Below are 22,267 nucleotides of genomic sequence, written 5' to 3'. Positions count from 1 at the left end.
TATCTCAGACGCATCAACCTCAACAATAAATGTCTGAGACACGTCCGGTTGCACCAGAACAGGAGCCAAAGCAAAACATTCTTTAACAGCAGAAAAGGCCTGTAATGCCGCATCAGAACAGATAGAAATATCAGCACCCTTCCTAGTCATGTCTGTTAAAGGTTTAACCACCGATGAATAGTTCAAGATAAATTTACGGTAGCAGTTGGTAAACCCCAAAAACTGTATAAGGGCTTTCAGATTTTCGGGTAGATCCCAGTCCAACACGGCACGGACCTTCTCGGGATCCATACGAAAACCTGAGGATGAGAGCAGGTAACCCAGAAATTGCACTTCCTGTATAGCAAATACACACTTTTCCATCTTAGCATACAACTTATTCTCTCTTAGGATCTGTAACACCTGTCTCACATGATCCTGATGAGTCTCCATATTAGGCAAATAAATGAGTATGTCATCAAGGTATACAACGACAAACCTCCCCACCAGATGATGAAAGATGTCATTGACAAAGTGTTGAAAAGCCGCAGGAGCATTGGTTAACCCAAAGGGCATGACCAGATTTTCAAAATGACCCTCAGGGGTATTAAATGCGGTCTTCCACTCATCCCCCTCCTTGATCTTTACCAGATTATATGCCCCCCTCAGATCCAATTTAGAGAACACCTTGGGACCGACAATCTGACTAAACAAATCCGGAATCAAAGGAAGGGGGTAAGGATCACGGACGGTAATACGATTGAGCTCACGAAAGTCCAGACATGGTCTCAGGGTACCATCCTTTTTCTTTACAAAGAAAAATCCAGCAGCCACTGGGGACTTGGATGGTCTAATATGTCCCTTTGCCAAACTCTCGGTGATATACTCTCGCATAGCCTTTCTTTCGGGTTCCGAAAGATTATAGAACCGAGATTTGGGCAATTTAGCTCCGGGAATAAGATTGACGGGACAGTAATACTCCCGATGCGGAGGCAACTCCTGATTACCACTCTCAGAAAACACATCAGAAAATTTAGAAATGAATGAGGGTACAGTTTTAGTGGTAACCATAGAGAACAATGCATTAAGACAGTTGTCCATGCAAAAATCACTCCAATCGAGAATTAGTGTTGAGCGCGAATACTCAAATAGCAATTTTTTTTAGCGAATATCGGCACTTCGAATATAGCGCTATAAATTCGTCATTTTGAATATTCTTTTTTAAATTTTTATTGTTATATTTTTTTCTTTCCCACTTCCTAAAAGTAGTTCTTACCTGTTCTGAGGATTCCTAGCTTCCTGGCTGCTCCAGTCAGTGCCCGTTGCCGCTTCTGCTGACTTCCGTGCTCATGGAGCACCTCCATACTAGAATGTACTGTCGGATGTGAGAATTAAGTTAAAATCGCAATGCGATTAATATAACTTGAAGTAATCGCATTGTGATTTCAACTTAGAGCTGGGTTTCTAATGGGTCAGCTTGCTAGAATTAACAAAGTTAACAAATATGGAATATAGCAGTGCTAAGATGAAATCGCAATGCGATTACTTCAAGTTATATTAATCGCATGGCGATTTCAACTTAGCACTGCCATATTCCATATTTGTTAACTTCATTAATTCTAGCAAGCTGACCCATTAAAAACACAGCTCTAAGTTGAAATCGCAATGCGATTAATATAACTTGAAGTAATCGCATTGCGATTTCAACTTAGACCTGATTTACTATGGTTGGCTTGGTAGAATTAGCTAAGATGACGAATATGACAAATGTATTTGTCATATTCCTCAAAACGAAGATAACAAAATATTCTCCATCTTTGTTTTAGCTCCATATTCATCAACTTCACTAATTCTAGCAATCAAATAGGAAAGTTGACTATAGAGACAGCTGTGTTTAATTCGCTATGCAATTATATTACTTTGCTTATTTTTTAAATAAATAGAATAATTATAATAATTATCAAGTATTATAATTGTTCTATTTATAAAAAAAAGCTAAGTTATATTATTGCATAGCGAATTAAACACAGCTGTCTCTATAGTCAACTTTCCTATTTGATTGCTAGAATTAGAGAAGTTGACGAATATGGAGAATATTTTGTTATCTTTGTTTTGAGGAATATGACAAATACAATCGTTATATTCGTCATCTTCGCTAATTCTAGATATCAAACCAATAGGAAAGTTGCTGAAGTTAAAATCGCAATACGCGATTATTTAAATCGCATATTAATCGCGATAACTAGAATAATGACGAATATTCAATTTTGATGAATATGAGATGAATATTCTAGCGTATATTCGCAAATTTTGTCTAAGTCGAATATGGCACCTCCCGCTCATCACTATCGAGAATCTGTCTCATTTGCCAATCGATGTTAGGGTTATGTTTCCTTAACCATGGTAAGCCCAAAACCAACGGAGCAGGCAGACCCACCAACTCATAACAGGAGATAGATTCCTGATGCAAATCACCCACTCTTAAATGAATGTCATTCATTACCTGCGACAGGCATTTTTGGGCAAGAGGTGCTGAGTCAATTGCAAAGACAGAAATACTATTCTCAAATGCATTAGTAGTCAACCCGTGAATGCGTACAAACTGTTCATCAATCAAGTTAACTCCTGCCCCATTGTCGATAAATGCTTTGATTTTCACAGTTTTGGACTCTAGCGCCACCTAGGCAGACAGGAGAAACGGGTACTACCAGTAAAAGACAAAAGTAGGTTTTCTTGTTCCCCACCCACACTACCAATAGCAATTTGGGGATTAAACTTTTTTTTCTTTTTGTTCTCACCTTGATGCTGCAAGTACGGACAAATATTCACAAAATGTCCCATCTTGCCACAACAAAAGCAGACTCCTTTCACATGACCCAAGCTTTTGCCAGTAGTAGCTCCTCCTAACTGCATAGGCTCATCAGAAGGCACAACCACCAGTGTCTCTCCACCATAAGTGTCAAAAGAAGAAGTACCCTTATTGGACAGTACGTCCTGAAGGTGAGGACCCCTAGATCTCTCCTTCAGGCGTCTATCAAGACGTACAGCAAGGGACATAGCTGCTTCCAATGACTCAGGATTTTCATTAAAAGCCAATGCATCCTGCAGTCTCCCAGAGAGACCCTGGCAGAATTGGCTATGGAGAGCAGAATCGTTACACTCTGTATCCGTAGCCTATCTCCTAAATTCAGAGCAATAGGTCTCCGCAGAAGGTTCTCCCTGCCGCAAACCCCGTAACTTGGTCTCGGCCTGAGAGATCCGATACGGGTCATCATAGATAAGACCCAAGGCTCTAAAGAATTAATCTACCGACCGGAGGGATGGTGATCCAGTCGGCAGAGAAAAAGCCCAAGATTGGGCATCCTCTTTAAGCAATGAAATAATCATACCCACACGTTGACACTCATCACCAGAAGAGTATGGACGCAGCCTAAAGTATAATTTACACGAGTCCCTGAACTGGATGAAATTGTCACTACTCCCGGAAAACCTGTCCGCGAGAGCTACTTTCGGTTCAGGGCAGGCCTGGAACCCACCATCGGAACCATCAGCCTGTGGACTCTGAATCTGCAAAACCATTGCACATAGATCTGCTACCTCCAAAGTCAGATTCTGCAGCTGTTTGACCAGTGCAGTCATAGCATCCATAGCTGCACAAATCAGAACAAAAAAATGGCGGTATTGGCTCTGGATAATGTCATGGATGTAGTAGGGGAGAACACCAAAAGACAACAAGAAGGATGGGAAAAGACACTAGGCCTCACCGCTAGGGAAGGAAAAGGGTCACAACCTATAAAACCCTGCTCCTGGCCCTAACTCCTATCCGTATGGGCATCTCTCGATGGTAGAGATGCCCATACACAGGAACCTAGAAAACCCTGGTGGCCCTCGGATGCCCTAATGTTAATGACAGGGCAAAGACTACCTGCTCCTTCCCTGGTGAAGGAACCAACATCTCACTAATGCCTAGTAAACAACAAAGGTGGGGGGGGGAGTACAAAATACAACAAACGGAACACTTAACTTCTGAGGAAGATGGATGATGGATGAACAGGACTTCAACTAGAACCACACTCCAGCTCTTCCAAAAACCAAATGAAGCTATCCAGAGCAAGGAGTGATGAGTAGAGTCAGACTAAATAGGGGGAGGTAAAGGTCACATGATCCACACCTGAACAGGAGGTGTGGACATACAAGCAACACACAGACAAAGTGAAACCAAAAGCAAAAGAGGCTGTCAGATCACTAATATGCAGATAATCTTTCAGACCTTCTAAAACCTGTCACCGGTGTGACACACATTCATTGGGAGTCTCAGTGCAGAGTTAACCCTTATTACCTTTATGGATTCACACCATGCAACTTTAATGGGGAATAGGAAAGATGTGGCCTGTAAACTGAACCAAAAAATAATGGTTTATAGTTCCCTCTACATAGGGTCTACATAGTCCTGGGTCAATAGCCCGTAGGAAGGAGGCTAGTCCTCAGGCTTCTACTGCAGACACAGTGATGGTTCAGTCCGTCACTTGTCTGGCACAAAGCCAACACATCACATCACCCAAAGAACACCATCCCCACAATGAAACATAGTGGTGGCAGCATCATGCTGTGGGGATGTTTTTTAGCAGCCGGGACTGGGAAACTGGTCAGAGTTGAGGGAAACATTGACAGTAATATTTTTGAGCAAAACCTGTACCACTCTGTGCATGATTTGAGGCTAGGATGGAGGTTCACCTTCCAGCAGGATAATGCCCCCCAAACACACTGCTAAAGCAACACTTGAATGGTTTAAGGGGAAGCATGTAAATGTGTTGGAATGGCCGAGTCACAGCCCAGATCTCAATCCAATAGAAAATCTGTGGTCAGACTTAAAGATTGCTGTTCACAAGCGCAAACTATCCAATTGGAAGGAGCTGAATCAGTTTTGCAAGGAGGAATGGGCAAAAATCCCAGTGGTGGGGGCGGAGCTAGCGCCGGATGGAGATGGCTGCATAGTTCACAGCTCTCCTAAGAGGTTTGCTCATAACACCAGCTACCAGAAGCATTTTTGAGCGAGAATGGTTAAAATTGGTAACCCAAAGCAAGGGGAACATTCCACCACTTCTAAATCTCAAATTCCTCCTGGAGATATGGAGAAGTTCCTTAAAAAAGCTGCCGCAACGGTCGCACAGAGAGAAGCCAAGATGGCGCCGACTCCACAAGCAAAGGCGCAGAAGCGTGCTCCGGCTCTCTCAGAGGGAGAAAGTGAAGTGGAGGAACCGCAAGCTAGTAATGATCTTCCCCTCACCAGAAAATATCTGGATCGAGCCCTGAGCAGGGTTATGGAACCCATCCTCACGGAAATCTCTGCGCTCAGACAAGAGGTAAAGCACATCGGCGATCGGGTTGAAGCCGTGGAGTCACTCCAATCTGCGTCACTGAACCACCAAGCCGCAACGACGGATGCCCTAAACCGGTGTTCAACTTACCTGAATGGGCTTCACAATATGATCGAAGATCAAGAAAACCGAGGGCGCCGCAACAACTTAAGGATCCGCGGGATACCAGAAGCGATACCACCAGGTGACATCCCGGCAACTGTCCTCACTATTTGCAGCTCTCTACTGGGGCCTGACTTTCCACGAGAAGTGTCCATAGAACGGGCGCACAGGGCTCTCCGCCCGAAACCCAAGCCCTCTGACCCACCCAGAGACATCATTTGTAAGTTTCTAAATTTTCCGGTCAAATCCGCCATCTTAGAGGCAGCTCGCAACGCTACAGATTTATCATATGGGGACTCTAAACTTGAGATATACCAAGATTTGGCCCCCTCTACCTTGAAGAAACGCCGAGCACTGAAGCCCTTGACCGATTGGCTCCGGTCTAATAAAGTCCTTTATCGCTGGTCTTATCCATTTGGACTTTCATTCTCCTTCTCTGGGAAAAAAGTATTCATCACTTCCTTCACTGACCTGTTTGCTACCTACGACATCCTAAATATTGACCCATTACCAATTGAGAACTGGGAGCTCTATCAAGACCTGAAGGATCTTCCAGAACTGCCCAGAATAGTTCCTTTTGAGGTCCCACGCACTCCGAAGAACTCCAGATCCAGGAAAAGAGGATTGCAGTTTACACCAAGAAGCCTCTCCCAAGACCATTAGCCTAAGACACAGAAGTTTCTTCTCAATATGACTGGGACTTTTTAATGCTTTCCCATTGCTCTTTTCTCTCCTGAGTAGGTCCCGGAGTGCTTGCCCATAGCCTGTCATTATAGGCAATACTGCTTAAATGATTATTTCTGTTTTTTCCTGTTTAAGTGCTCAGGAAGACTCTCTCTCTTGGATAATTTAATGGCCCTAGCTGAGGTGTTATATGACCTCTTTCTTGGTCACAAGACCACATTTCCCCCTCATGATTGTAGCATATGCATGTATGCTTTGTTCCTTATTGTTTGTTATTTCTTGTTATGTTCCATATTCTCACCCTGTTTCTTTCCCAAGGTACGAGACATTCCTATCCATTGCATGTGATCATGGCGGCACGCCGATACTTGCTGCATATTTAGAGATGAGGGCACTCGACACCTTTTTACTCTCTTGGAGGAGACATCACCAGCATAGAGGTACTTGCACCTACACTTCACAGTATGGCTGACTTACACATGGCTTCTTACAATGTCAAGGGCTTTCACTCCCCTTCCAAAAGGAGTCAGGTCTTTGCCATTCTAAGGAAAGCCAAGGCTGAGGTGGTGTTCCTCCAAGAGACACACTTTAGGTTCAATCGTTACCCCAACATGCAGTTCTCCTATTACTCTGACTGGTACCATTGTGGGGGTAGTTCTTCAGCTTCATGTGGGGTTAGCATAGGCTTCAACAGAAAGATCCCATTTAAGCTCTCAGATCAAGTCCTGGACCCAGAAGGGAGATATATGCTGATCAAGGGGTTCATTGGCAAACAGGTGTATACCTTCATCAACATATATAGCCCTAACACCAACCAATCTCAGTGGTTGGCTAATCTCGTCCCAATTGTCAGCCCTTTTCAAGAAGGGATTGTGATAATGGGGGGAGACTTAAATGTAGCTCTATTCCCTCAATCTAGATATATCTTCACGCAGATCCTCCCATTCAAGCAAATCCCTCAAATTTATCAGGAAGAGCCTGTGGGATCTTCACCTGGTCGACTCATGGCGTTCCCTTCACCCCAATTCCCTTGACTACTCCTTTTACTCTTCGGCTCACGACACATATCACCGGCTGGACTACCTGTTCATCTCTAAAGAACACCTCCACCTCTGCGACTCAGCATCAATAGGTTCTATCCATCTATCAGACCATTCCCCTATATTTATTAAGATACTAGCTCCCTCTAAAAATCCTGCATGTTTTAATTGGCGCCTAAATGAGACCTTATTGGGATCCCAAGAATTGTTGGACCAAGCTTCCAAACATTTAGCAGATTATTTCTTACTGAATGAAAATGCAGATATTTCTATTAACACCCTGTGGGATGCCCATAAACCAGTTATTAGGGGTCACTTTATTAGTATGGGCTCTTTTAAAAAGAAAATGCAAGAGAAAGCAATAGATGAGGTCCTCAAAAAAATACAAAGTCTCGAGTCCAGCCACAAATCTTCCCTATTAAACTCACAGCTGAAAGAACTCTCTGAATGTAGAGCGAAACTCCAATCCCTCCTATCATCTAAAACAGCAAAGTATTTTATGAGCATACAACATAAGTTCTTTGCTCATGGAGATAAGGCTACAAAATTTTTGATGAACAGGATCAAGGGAAGGAGGTCTGCGAATTATGTTCATCAGCTGTCTTCTCCGGATGGCAAATCGATCTTTTCTATCTCCCAAATTGCTGAGCAATTCCGGGATTACTATAGCAACCTTTATAACCTTCCCCCCACAGAACCTACTGACAAACGAGCTTCAGTCATTGGAAGTTTCCTAGACTCTTCCAAAATAGCACACCTCTCCTCAGAACAGAAATTAAAACTAGAAGCCCCTTTTTCCATCTTAGAACTTAAGAAAGCAATGCTACAGATGCCAGCCGGAAAGAGCCCAGGTCCAGACGGACTTCCTCTCACATATTATAAAGCCTTTCAGGGAATTCTCCTCCCCCGCCTTTTGAAGGTCTGTAACCAATCCCTGTTGGGAAGCCCACTTTCAAGAGACATGACCATGGCACATATTACCCTTATACCAAAAGAAGGGAAAGATCCCAAATATTGCGCCAACTACAGGCCCATATCCCTCCTAAACATAGACCTCAAGCTCCTAGCCAAGATGTTAGCAAACAGACTAGCCTCTCTTCTCCCCATCCTCATACATGGAGACCAGGTTGGCTTTATTCGTGCAAGAGAGGGCAAGGATAACACATCCAGAGTGATAAATGTCATCTGTCACGCCAAGAGACTTTCCTCCCCTTTGCTTCTCCTTAGTACCGACGCGGAGAAAGCGTTTGATAGGGTAAACTGGCAATATTTAAAGCTGACTCTTCAGAGATTTGGCCTTCCTGATCCCTTCATAAAAGCAACTTTTGCCATGTATGAACAGGCGTCAGCAAGAGTACAAATAAATGGAAGCCTATCTGCCCCTTTCCGGATAAGCAATGGGACCAGACAAGGCTGCCCCCTCTCACCCCTACTATTTATATTGGCGCTAGAACCCCTTCTTGCTAACATAAGGAGAGACGAGGAGATCTCAGGTCTATGTTTGGGAGGCAGGGAGCAAAAAGTAGCTGCATTTGCGGATGACGTCCTCATGATGACAAACAATCCTAAAGTTTCCCTACCACGAATTCAACACCATCTAAATAGCTTCAGTTTAGCCTCAGATTTTAAAATCAACGCGGGCAAATCCCTAGTCCTCTGCATAGGGGTACCCCAATCCACAAAGAACCAGTTGATGGTAGACTCACTCTTTGATTGGTCCTCACCTACTATCACATACCTAGGGGTCAAAATTAGTCCTAACATTCAAGATCTCTTTTCCCTTAAATACACCCCTTTAAGGGAATCCATATTTGAAGCTATAGACAAATTGGCGCAATCCAATCCAACTCTCTCGTGGTTCGGTCGCAAAAATCTTCTCGCATCCCTCATTCTCCCGCGGCTAACCTACCTACAACAGGTATTGCCTATTACGGTCCCCAGACAATATTATGAGCAAATAGCCAAGAAGTTTAGAACCTTTGTTTGGAACAGCAAAAAGGCAAGACTGTCGTACTCTCTGCTTACCAGACCCAGACATGAGGGAGGGATCGGCTTGCCAAACCCAGAAAACTATGGTAGGGCTATTCTTCTAGCCCGAGTAGTGGCATGGTTGCGGCCCGCCCCTCATTCGCCTTTGGTGGAAGTGGAAGTGGATATTTTAAAGAGATCCCCCAGGGCATTACTCCTCGGTTCCCAAACGATTATCCCAAGTCAATTTGCCCATTACCCATTAATTAAAGCTACGCTAGAGGCCTGGAAGTGGTTCTTGTCCTCACATGGCACTATCCCGTTTCCCTCCCCTCTTCTGACAGTAAAAGACATCATAGACACTGCCCCTTCCACCTTAAGATCTGCTACTTCCCAAGGGCTTAAATCCACATTTTTACAAGTAAATGCCTTGGCACAACCTTCAGGTGAGTGGTTGGACCATCAATCAATGAACGCTCTTCTGAACCCTCGCCCATGTGATACCTTCACCATTTCATACCTCAGAGCATATCTAAAACAGCACATAAATATAGGGGATTTACATCGTCCCATAGTGTGGTTTGAATCGATCATCTCTTCTCGCTCCCCACCCAAGAAACTCATCTCGATGATTCATAGCAAACTTAGATCGCCACCTATGCTCGTTAAACCGCCATTCATCACAGGTTGGGAAAGAGATCTTAATATTGTTATTCCGTTTAACAGTCTTCCCAATCTCCTGAGTTCTCCCCACGAGACTTCCCGCTGCGTTCGGATTCAAGAGAATAATTATAAGATTCTCACCAGATGGTATAATACTCCGGACAAAACATCACTATATTCTGCCTCTGCCTCAGATATATGCTGGAGGTGCCAGGGGGAGAGGGGTACATTCTTCCACATATGGTGGACATGCCCTATTATCCACAAATGGTGGACGGAGATATTTGCCCATTCAAACAGGATTTGTGGGACCTCTATCCAAATTTCCCCACAGTTGGCTCTCCTTTCCCTTCCTCTGACTGATCAAACGGTGAAACTACCATATATGTTTGCCCAAATGCTTATAGCGGCGCGCCTTTTGCTCCCCAAGCACTGGCTTCAATCCCACATCCCAAGCGTAGAAGATTGGATTCAAAAATTAGATCAAATCCATAGGTTTGAAGAACTATCTTCTTGGGAAATGCGAGCTCATAGCACCTTCCTAAAGAAGTGGCTTCTCTGGTCAGATTTCAGAAACCCCCAAAAGTGAATTGTTACTCTGCACAACGACATCTCACTGCAGACTTAGGTGGCTGGCCTCTACACTAACTGACTCTCCATTGGGAAGTTTCTACTTTTAGTGTCTAGGGGAGACGGGAACCAGTCCAGTGAGACAGAATAACGTACATAAATTTAGTCCCCCTCCCCTCCTCGGACGTAAATTGAGCCCTGTCTGATCTGAGCCCTACATGCCTCAATACTACTGCAAGTAATGTCCCAAAGCCAGGCTGAGCTAAGTTATTAGTATTTATTAGTATGTTATTCATTCTTCAGCATAAGGCTACACCACCTGACAATGTAACGCTTATTGTGGTCTTGAATATGCATCCTGAACCAATGTTGTGCTTATATGTGAAGATGGAATGTACTCGTCTCTGACTCTGAAAAGGCCTGCGTGCCTCTACCTTGGTACCCTGTTACCCTTTGTTTATTGTTGGTAAACCAATAAAAAAATTAAATAAAAAAAAAAAATCCCAGTGGTAAGATGTGGCAAGCTCATAGAGACTTATCCAAAGCGACTTGGAGCTGTGATTGATGCAAAAGGTGGCTCTACAAAGTATTGACTTTAGGGGGGTGAATAGTTATGCGCATTTACCTTTTCTATTATTTTGTCCTATTTTTAGTATGCTTTACAATTAAACAATTTAAAAAAAGGTCAAAGTTGTGGGCATGTTCTACAAATTAAATAATAATAAAAACAGCCTCAAGAAGTACGTTGTCTAATTGTGTCACAGGTCCCAATGGTGAAGTGGGTACAGTTCACACAGCTTTTTGTTTTTGTATTTATATTGCTGGATGTTTTAATATTGAATTTCAGTGTTGTAAAGAATTGGATCATGATTGAGTGGAGAGGTGGGTGCGGACCAACCTGATCCCTTATAAGACTGCCCTGGAAAGGGCGGGATGAATACCCCTGACGAAGCTCGACTGAGATAAACCCGGGTCGGGTGATTGATCCTTTTGTACACTGCTCGTTCTTTTACCTGTGTATTGTGAGTATAATAAACCCTGTTTTACTCTAATTCATGTGATGGTATTTCACTATTGGCTGCATCCTTGGTGTTCCATAGAAGCCTGGAAGGGAGAGGAGGAAAGGCTTCGATTGGCCTGTATGCTTTCCTATGTCCGCAATTATCTGACTGGTTTCGAGTGTGGAATTTCTGCTAATCCTGAGGCAGCGCGGTCCAACAAAAAGAAATGTTCTACAAATTAAATGATGTAAATCCTCAAATAATCCATGTTAACTCCAGGGTGTGAGACAACAAAAAAAAGAACAAAGTCAAGGGGGGTGAATACTTTTGCTTAGCACTGTATACATTACAGAGTGTTGACAAAACATTCAAAAGTTACTTATCCATCTACCTGGGCATTTTCCGTCCCGGATTCTTTTTATAAACCGGGGCTGTCTTCGCTTTATGTCTCACCATTTTTTTTTTTTATAATGGCCAGACGGCGGTGTTTTACACCCATTTGCCGCAAGATCTCATAGGCCAGCTCCTGCACAATTCGCTGCTTCTCGGCGTGGGACCGGGTGCGGTCATATCCCCGCCCCAACATCCTCTGCAAGATAAAAATGCAAGCATACAATCCCAATTTTTAACAATAATAGTATTGAAAATAATTGACTCAAGTAAACTGAAAAAACTATGTAATGCTATGAAGTGGAAATATTAGATTTAGGCCGCCTGCACACGGGAGTGTTTTTTCACAACTACGGACCATACAAACCCGTCCTGCAGAGTGGATGAGCGCACTGCGTTATTTATTGCTACGATGACGTGCGCTTCTGGCCACCACCGCTGTACTGTGATGCACTTGTATGATCTATGCAAGTGTATTAATGTACAGCGGTGGCAGCAAGAAGCGCATGGCGTCATAGCGAGTAATCAACCAATGACGCTGTGCTCTCGTCCACTCTGCAGGACAGCAGCCTAGGTTTATACGGTCCGTAGTTGTGAAAAAACACGCTCGTGTGCATGTGGCCTTACTGTTACGGTTAGAAGATGGGATTGTATTATGACTGTATGTGGGTGGGGTCTGAGCTATCACATATTGTCCAATCAGGGGCCTAGCTATAAGGGGTGCAGAGGTAGCAGTCGCTACTGGGCCCAGGAGCCTGAGGGGGCCCAAAGACCCTTGTGCCACATAAGACACTGGCATTATAGAAAGTGCATACTGGTCAATTTACACCTCTGGCTGGAGGGAAGGGGTTAAGTTAAGAATTTGGCATGAGGGGGCGCCCTTTCAATGTTTGCCTCAGGCAGCAGGAAGGCTACGTGCTCCCCTGCCCCTTGCCAACAAGCACTGAGGGAAAGGGGGCCCAAGCTGAACTCTTGCACCAGGGCCCATGAGCTTTTAGCTACGCCCCTGTGTCCAATGAATCAGAGATGTACCTGCCTAGTAAAGTGACAGTACGGTATGGAGTGTACAGTTAGTTCGCCTCCCCGGGATGCACCCTGGGTAACTCTAAATGAACCAGCAAATACTGGCGATCTTACAAAGAAAGCTTCTCCTGAATCCTGACCAACAGGATACAAACTATAATCTATAGACTCTGTGTATGTGTGCAGTATATATTGTGTGTCTGTGTGTGTGCGGTATATAGTGTGTGTCTGTGTGTGTGCGGTATATAGTGTGTGTCTGTGTGTGTGCGGTATATAGTGTGTGCGGTATATAGTGTGTGTCTTTATGTGTGCGGTATATAGTGTGTGTGTGGTATATAGTGTGTGTGTGCGGTATATAGTGTGTGTGGGGTATATAGTGTGCGGCATGACAATGCATGTGCAATGTGCATGTTAAATATATTTCTATGCTTTCCATACAAATATGCTACTAACATAGTGGGTGTGATGTCACAGGAAAACTTAGTGCAAAAATCAATAATATCTAGTGAGACCTTATAAAATGTGAAGTTTGGTGCACTTAAAGCGAATCTGTCATGTGGATATTTGATTAAAATCTAACTAATTATATACAATTAACTACTAAAAAGTGCCTTAGATGTATTCACTTACTGGTGTGACAGATGGTTACCTCAAAATTTACACACAAAGATTCCACATGTCGCATGCTAATGAGCTGATTTGAGTCCAGCGTGATGTCATTGAGTCCAGGGATATAGCCACTCCCCTGCCCACCTGCTGCTGATTCATATGGAAAATAACTGTCAATCAGCAGCATGTGGGCGGGGAGAGTCAGGAGCTCATAAATATTCATGACTCGTCATTATTAGCTGGAGCTTTTTAATACAAGATGTTGGCAAATTGACTGGGTCAATTAAAGAAAGTGACCCAGCATTTTGCTAAGAGAATCAGTCACTTATTTATGTTCCCCCAAGTTAGGACATAAAACTAGTGACAGGTTCCCTTTAAGAAAAATCTGAATCGCAGAGGGTCGCACTAGCGATTTTTTTATAACACTCTTTATGCATATAAAGCGATTGTTCAGACATGCTGGTGAAATGTAATCAAATACACTACTTTAATGTAAGATTACTTACAGTCACCAGGAGTTCTTCCTCTATGTCGCTAAACTTCGTTCCAACCATCGCATCCATCTAATTGCTAGTCGGTGCAAACCAGTTGCTGTAGGCCACGCCTTCCTAGCGCATGTGGTCTTGCGATTAATACTTTGCCGAAATTTCGCCGATAAAAAAAGAATGCTTGTCGATCGCAGATTCGCTTAATACTTCTGATATGTCAGTGTTCATGTTGTGGGACTATGTGTGCGCATCTAATAAGTATTTTGTGGCTGCAAATATGACCTGGAGGTTTTTCATGTTCGCCTGCCATTAAAATGAATGGGCGAGTTTGAGCGATCGCGTTCGCGAACCATCCCATCAGATGTTCGTCCATCCTTATCCAGGAAGATGCCATGCAGCACCATTTCATTGCACATGTCAGGGGGAAAAAGCACAAGGGAGGAAGACTAAAGCTGCTCACATGACCCTAAGAGGAAATTAGGACAACAATTTGCCTTGATTGGCTCACAGGCCAACAGACATCCTGGATAAACCAATTAGTGCTACAGAAGGCAAGGAGGTGCCATTGCAGAACATCAATCCTTGTTGGGCTTTGAATAAGGGTTGATGGGTCTGCACAGTATGTGACAGGAAATGATCTTAGGGACAGTGTACAGTCACAACCATGCCTCTATTCTAATGTGAGGAACATTTAAGGGAAAGGCTAGAAAGAATAAGAAGTGTGTGAAATAGAGAAACACAGAGAAAGCTGTCAGCCAAGTAGTGAGAAGTAAGGAACTGAGGATGGGTGTTCCAGGCAGTGCCTTCTAGCTGCAATTACCGTATTTTTCGCTTTATAAGACACACTTTCCTCCCCCCAAAAGTGGGGGAGAAATGGCTGTGCATTTTATAAAGCGGATACTTTGCTGGTCACTATGCTGCACAGCGCGGCCAGTGAAGTATCAGTGTGGAGGGAGGAGGCGGGGACACTCATGGCAGGCTCGTTGCAGTGACTCTACTCTAATACACCGGGCCCCGCAACTGTTAAATACATTCAATCCGAATGGGTCCGCAATTACTGTACTGTACTTACTGTAGTACCTTATGTATAGCATTAATACAACGCAGACCGGCAGTTCCCTCGGTCATGCGCCGCCTGCCCCAGCTCCCTCCTCATCATGCTCCGCCTGCCCCGCCTGCCGCAGCTTCCTCCTCATAAGCTGCCTGCCCCGCCTACCGCAGCTTCCTCCTCATGTGCCGCCTGCTCCGCCTGATTGTTCATTCCTAAAGTGAGATAAGCAGGCAGGCGGCGCATGAGGAGGGAGCTGTGGCAGGCGGGGCAGGCGGCGCATGACTGAGAGAGCTGCCGGTCTTCGCTGTCTTAATGCTATATATAAGGTACTACAGTAAGTACAGTACAGTAATTGCGGACCCATTTGGATTGAATGTATTTAACAGCTGCGGGGCCCGGTGAATTAAAGTAGAATCACTGCACTGGGCCCCACCATGAGTGTCTCCGCCTCCTCCCTTCACACTGATGCATCTGATGGGGGATCTGTAGATGACACTTATGGGGATCCGTGGATGACATAAGTGTCATCCAGAGAGCCCCATAAGTGTCATCCACAGATTCCCCATCAGTGTAATCCACAGATCCCCCATCAGTGTAATCCACAGATCCCCAATCAGTGTAATCCACAGATCCCTCCATAACAGTGCATTATCCACAGATCCCCCCATAACAGTGCATCATCCACAGATCCCCCCATAACAGTGCATCATCCACAGATCCCCCCATAACAGTGCATCATCCACAGATCCCCCCATAACAGTACGTCATCCACAGATCCCCCCATAACAGTGTGTCATCCACAGATCCTCCCATAACAGTGCGTCATCCACAGATCCCCCAAAACAGTGCATCATCCACAGATCCCTCATAACAGTGCGGCATCCACAGACCACCATTAGTTTAAAACCTACCAAAAGCACACCTTTTGGTTCAAAATATGTTTTTCCTATTTTCCTCCTCAAGAACCTAGGTGCGTCATATTATCAGGTGTGTCTTATAAAGCGAAAAATATGGTACTTCCTTATTACACAGCTGTAGCTGAACATCAAAACATCATTTTAACAGTACAGTTTTTTTTAGTTTTTTTGTGTTTTACCATCCATAGGATAGATAGTATTTAAAATCTCAATGAAAACACCTGAAATACTAGTCTGAAATCTGTGTCAGGGCATCTCCAGACAGCCCACATTTTTATTTGGTTAGTGAATATAGTTATATATGTGTATCTTACAACACAGAGGGTAGCAGTTTATATCTCTGAGTAATAACGTGAAATACTAGGCCGAAATCTGTGTCAATGCTTCTCCATAAAAGTTTAGGAAATAGTTTGGGAAAATAGCATACACATTTGTCTTACAATACATAGGGTAGTTGTTTATATCACTGAGTGATAACATGAAATACTAGGTCAAAATCCATGTTGGCGTGTCTACAGAAAGTGCAACTTAATTTATTTTTTGGGGGTTTGGGAAAATATTATATACGTGCATTTCTAAACCATAGTGGTTTACAGTACATCTCTGAGTAATAATGTAAAATGTTAGGTGGAAATCTGGGTTGGTGCATATCCATAGAGTTCAAAAGTATTTACTTTTTTTTTTGTTTGGGTTTGGGAAAATAGCATAAACATGTCTTACAATACAGAGGGTAGTGGTTTACACATCTGAGTAATAACATGAAATACTAGGCCGAAATCAGTGTTGGTGAATCTCCAGATAGTTCAGATAGGGCAGAATAATCTCAAAGAATGTAAACAACTTGGGTTATCATTTCAGAAATATTTTTTTCTGAATCTGGATATTTAAGAGCACAGCATACCAGAATTTGTTAGTGGCACCGATACTGCATTATTTCCAAAGTGAATTGTCACTAGCAGTGTCTTCAGAGTGTTTGTGGAAAAGAAAGGACATTTTATTGCACCTCCCTTACTTTAAGTTCCAGAAAACAGATTATTAAAACGTTCTGTACTTTGTGTGACTGTATACATTGAGGACCAGAAATTTCAGGAATACAAAAGGAATGTGGGTTGCAGCAGCACTAGCTATCTGGCCAGAAGTAGTGGTAGCAGGCCCCAGTTGTCCCTGGCTTCAGAAAGGTGCAATGTTATCATCAAGGAGAAAGAAGATAAGATTGTGGATTGGATGGCTCACTCTTCCTTTCAGTCACAGAAGAATGAAGTGGAGGCGACATCTGAGTCTGACACCATGCCGTGGAGCCAGGGGTCACACCATTCCTTCTGTTTCTCCTCCCTGCAGCCCCAGAGAAGGCTTTCAGAGTCCTCTCAGTCTTCGCTGCCCATTCATAGTGGGATGCATTCCATTTTCGTAAGAAGTGGCAAGAAAACCACCCTACAGCAGATAGTCTAGAGAGTCTCGCTGTTGACGACTTGTGTGAGAGCAGTCAGTGAGGCTGCAGACCCCATGCTTAGCTATGTTGGAGGTGGTATTACTGGCCCCCATAATCACGGTATTGGCAGCGGGGGCAGCAACAGTGGCAAATTCAAAGCAGGAAAGAGGGGCCAAGGAGGCCACCATGATATCTCATAGTCTGATAAATGTGGCAGGGAGGGTGAGGACTCCAATGACTATTGTGTGTTGGACAGGACCTGGAAACCAGATCGGGTGCTGAGAAGGAGGCAACATCAGAGGAGATAGATGGTGTTGGAAGCAACAGCAATAAAGAGCAAAGGCAAGCATACCTCCCAAAGAACAGCCAAGGCCATGTCTGCTTTGGGATCTGGTAATGCCGAAAACACTGTAGGTGGGTTAGGTCAAAAACGTTCCAGAACTAAGCTCAGCTTGACTGCCTCTAGCTCTGCACAAGTATCTCCCGTCTGGCAGTTTTTCTCCACACTGCCGGAAGAATTAAATTCCCACCTGGCCAAGTTGCTGGTGGTGCAGTCGCTGCCATACCATTTAGTACAGTCTGCTGTCTTCAGGGATCTGATGTTGTGCGCTCAGCATCGCTGGAAAATATGTAGCCAGCATTATTTCTCCAAAATAAGCTATCCCTGCCTTTTAGTCTCACGTGGCAAAAAATGTGGGCCACTCCCTGCGGCAAGGTTCTTTCCACGGTGGAGCATCTGTAGCATCTATTATCTGCAGAGACATAACATGTCTTTCAAAGCCCACTGGGTCAATGTTTGTTATGGCAGCGGTGAAGCCTCATCCGGCAACAATGTCAGGTCCTTTTTACACCTCCATGATTGTGACGGTCCGGCTCTTACACCAGGTACTTATCTGCCTCCTCCACCCCCTCCTCCATGGACAATATGCTGTCCCAAGCAGGGCACTTATCTGCTCCCACTCTCCCTCCTTCCTATCACATGTGTCAAGTCAAGCATTGCTGCGCTATGTTGGAGCTGATAGGCCTAGGCGAGAGTAACCACACAGGCAAGCAGTTGCTAAAGTACATCAAGCAGCAAATATCCATCTGGCTGTCACGCTGCCGACTCCAACTGGGCAAGGTGGTCAGCGACAATCGCCTAATAATAACACTTGAGTGTGTTCCTGTGAGCAGGCATGTTGACCTTGTGAAGGCATGATTTTTGGAAGCCTGACCCCCCTCCCCAATCCATTTTTTTTTATCTCATTACATTGTGTCTGTCCTAGGAGACTACAGGGTGTATACCAATTTCCACAGCAAATGAAGCCAATCTGCTTTGGGTATGAACTAGTGATGACTCAATGCTCGGCACATGGAGCTACTCGGCCGAGTATCACATGTGCTCGAGCACCATGCCCAAGTCTCCTCCCTGCACGTTTCACGGCTGCTAAGCAGTAGAGTTGAGCGGACACCTGGATGTTCGGGTTCGGGTCAATGGGTCAGTTGAAAACTCGGCTAATGCACCGTTTGTCATCCGCATCCATGATCCCAGTCCTTCAAAAAAATATAACCTGTCCTATTTTTTTCACTAAAAATTGTTTACGGACCCATTCAAGTCAATGGGTCCGTGAAAAAACGCGGAGGCACACAAGATTGTTATCCATGTCCGCGCGTCCGTTTCCCTTTATTTTCCTATCATTTGCATGGCAAACTTGACTTAGACTTTTTTTTTACTTTCCTTCATGTCCGGTGATCCTCCAAAAATAAAGGAAGACACACGGAAACAAAAACGGAAACGGATCACGGAACAACGGAAACCATTTTGCGGAACGGAACACAACAACGGTCATGTGCATGAGGCCTTAAGCAGATGGATCAAATGAAAGGGGCAATTAAAGATTATTTTTTTAAATTTAAGTCCCTGTCACCTATGCAGAGCAGGGGTTTTTTATTGCCAGAAATGGGTTGATTTCACCCACCAATGGAACAGATGATTTTTAAAACTTTCTGTCCCTGTCACCAATGTAGAGCGGGGTTTATTCACTGCAAAAATTGTAAAATGTCGCCCAAGAATGTAACAGAAAAATTTGTGATATTTATTAACCTGTCAACTAGGTAGAGCAGGGGTATATCACAGCCAAAAATTGGTGAATGTCACCCGACAATGTAACAGAAAAATTTGTGAAATGTATTAACCTGTCTACTAGGTAGAGCAGGGGTATATCACATCCAAAAATTGGTGAATTCCACCCGAAAATGCAAGACAAATTTGTTAAATTTTTTAACCTGTCTACTAGGTAGAGCAGGGTATATCAAAGCCAAAAATTGGTGAATGTTACCCGAAAATGTAGCAGACAAATTTGTGAAATTTGTTTACCTGTCTACTAGTTAGAGCAGGGGTATATTACAGCCAAAAATTTGTGAATTTCACCCGAATATGTAACAGAAAAATTTGTGAAACCACATAAAATAAAATAAAATACGTACAAATTGAAAAAAATAATCTTAATGTATAAGGTGGAGGTCCATATTGAGTAGGAGGTTGAGGAGGCAGTGGACGTAGAAGTGTAGGTGGAAGCAGCAGTGGAGGAGGATGAGGTAGCCAACACAGTTTTTTTATTTTAATCTTAATTTTTATTTTTTAAATTAGGGTACACCCCAAAAGAGTGGGAAATATAGAAAATACAACAATGAGCAATTGTGCTGTAGTATAACAATGGCTGGGTAAGGCCGGTATACAAACCGGATTCCCAAAAAGTTGGGACACTATACAAATCGTGAATAAAAACTGAATGCAATGATGTGGAGGTGCCAACTTCTAATATTTTATTCAGAATAGAACATAAATCACGGAACAAAAGTTTAAACTGAGAAAATGTACAATTTTAAGGGAAAAATATGTTGAATCAGACTTTCATGGTGTCAACAAATCCCCAAAAAGTTGGGACAAGGCCATTTTCACCACTGTGTGGCATCTCCCCTTCTTCTTACAACACTCAACAGACGTCTGGGGACCGAGGAGACCAGTTTCTCAAGTTTAGAAATAGGAATGCTCTCCCATTCTTGTCTAATACAGGCCTCTAACTGTTCAATCGTCTTGGGCCTTCTTTGTTGCACCTTCCTCTTTATGATGCGCCAAATGTTCTCTATAGGTGAAAGATCTGGACTGCAGACTGGCCATTTCAGTACCCGGATCCTTCTCCTACGCAGCCATGATGTTGTGATTGATGCAGAATGTGGTCTGGCATTATCTTGTTGAAAAATGCAGGGTCTTCCCTGAAAGAGATGACGTCTGGATGGGAGCATATGTTGTTCTAGAACCTGAATATATTTTTCTGCATTGATGGTGCCTTTCCAGACATGCAAGCTGCCCATGCCACACGCACTCATGCAACCCCATACCATCAGAGATGCAGGCTTCTGAACTGAGCGTTGATAACAACTTGGGTTGTCCTTGTCCTCTTTGGTCCAGATGACATGGCGTCCCAGATTTCCAAAAAGAACTTCGAATCGTGACTCGTCTGACCACAGAACAGTCTTCCATTTTGCCACACTCCATTTTAAATGATCCCTGGCCCAGTGAAAACGCCTGAGCTTGTGGATCTTGCTTAGAAATGGCTTCTTCTTTGCACTGTAGAGTTTCAGCTGGCAACGGCGGATGGCACGGTGGATTGTGTTCACTGACAATGGTTTCTGGAAGTATTCCTGAGCCCATTCTGTGATTTCCTTTACAGTAGCATTCCTGTTTGTGGTGCAGTGTCGTTTAAGGGCCCGGAGATCACGGGCATCCAGTATGGTTTTACGGCCTTGACCCTTACGCACAGAGATTGTTCCAGATTCTCTGAATCTTCGGATGATGTTATGCACAGTTGATGATGATAGATGCAAAGTCTGTGCAATTTTTCGCTGGGTAACACCTTTCTGATATTGCTCCACTATCTTTCTGCGCAACATTGTGGGAATTGGTGATCCTCTACCCATCTTGGCTTCTGAGAGACACTGCCACTCTGAGAAGCTCTTTTTATACCCAATCATGTTGCCAATTGACCTAATTAGTGTTAATTGGTCTTCCAGCTCTTCGTTATGCTCAAATTTACTTTTTCCAGCCTCTTATTGCTACTTGTCCCAACTTTTTGGGGATTTGTTGACACCGTGAAAATTTGAATCAATGTATTTTTCCTTTAAAATGATACATTTACTCGGATTAAACTTTTGATCTGTCATCTACGTTCTATTACAAATAAATTATTGACATTTGCCATCTCCACATCATTGCATTCAGTTTTTATTCACAATTTGTTTAGTGTCCCAACTTTTTTGGAATCCGGTTTGTACATGTCTATTCTGCACAAGGTACAGACAAGTCCTGTGGGATCCCTGCCTGGTTCATTTCAATGAACGTGAGCTTGTCCACATTGGCTGTGGACAGGGGGCAGACCCGTCATTCAGTATGTGTAGGAGTGTGCACACATACTGCTCCACCGTGTTGCTGAAATGCTGCCTCCTGCTAAGATGTTCCATATCAGCTGGTGGTGCTGGTTGTTGTGGCGTGCTGTCAAAGATTTTCCACATTTCGGCCATGCTAACCCTGCCTTCTGAGGTGCTGTTGGTGCCCCAGCTGCATTTGTGACCTCTTCCTCCTCCTTCTCTGCCTTCGCCTTGTGCTTCCACTGAGCCCCCGCTGTCAGGTGGTAATGCCGCCAGCAGTGCGTCTACCAGCGTGCATCTTACGATCACGCTCTAGTGACGGAATTAAGGTTGGAACGTTGTCCTTGTAACAGGATACAGCAGCGTGGCCACCCAGTAATCAGCACAATTTAGAATGTGGGCAATTCGGCGGTCATTGCGGAGACACTGCAGCATGTAATCGCTAATGTGTGCCAGTCTGCCCAGAGGCAACGAAAAGCTGTCCTCTGTGGGAGGTGTATCGTCTGTGTCCTCTGTATCCCCGCAGCCACGCACCAGCGATGGCCATTAGCTGTGAACACGGTTCCTC

The sequence above is a fragment of the Bufo gargarizans genome, chromosome 1, assembly GCF_014858855.1.
Source record: "Bufo gargarizans isolate SCDJY-AF-19 chromosome 1, ASM1485885v1, whole genome shotgun sequence".
Lineage (NCBI taxonomy): Eukaryota > Metazoa > Chordata > Amphibia > Anura > Bufonidae > Bufo > Bufo gargarizans.
This window is presented reverse-complemented; position numbering follows the sequence as displayed.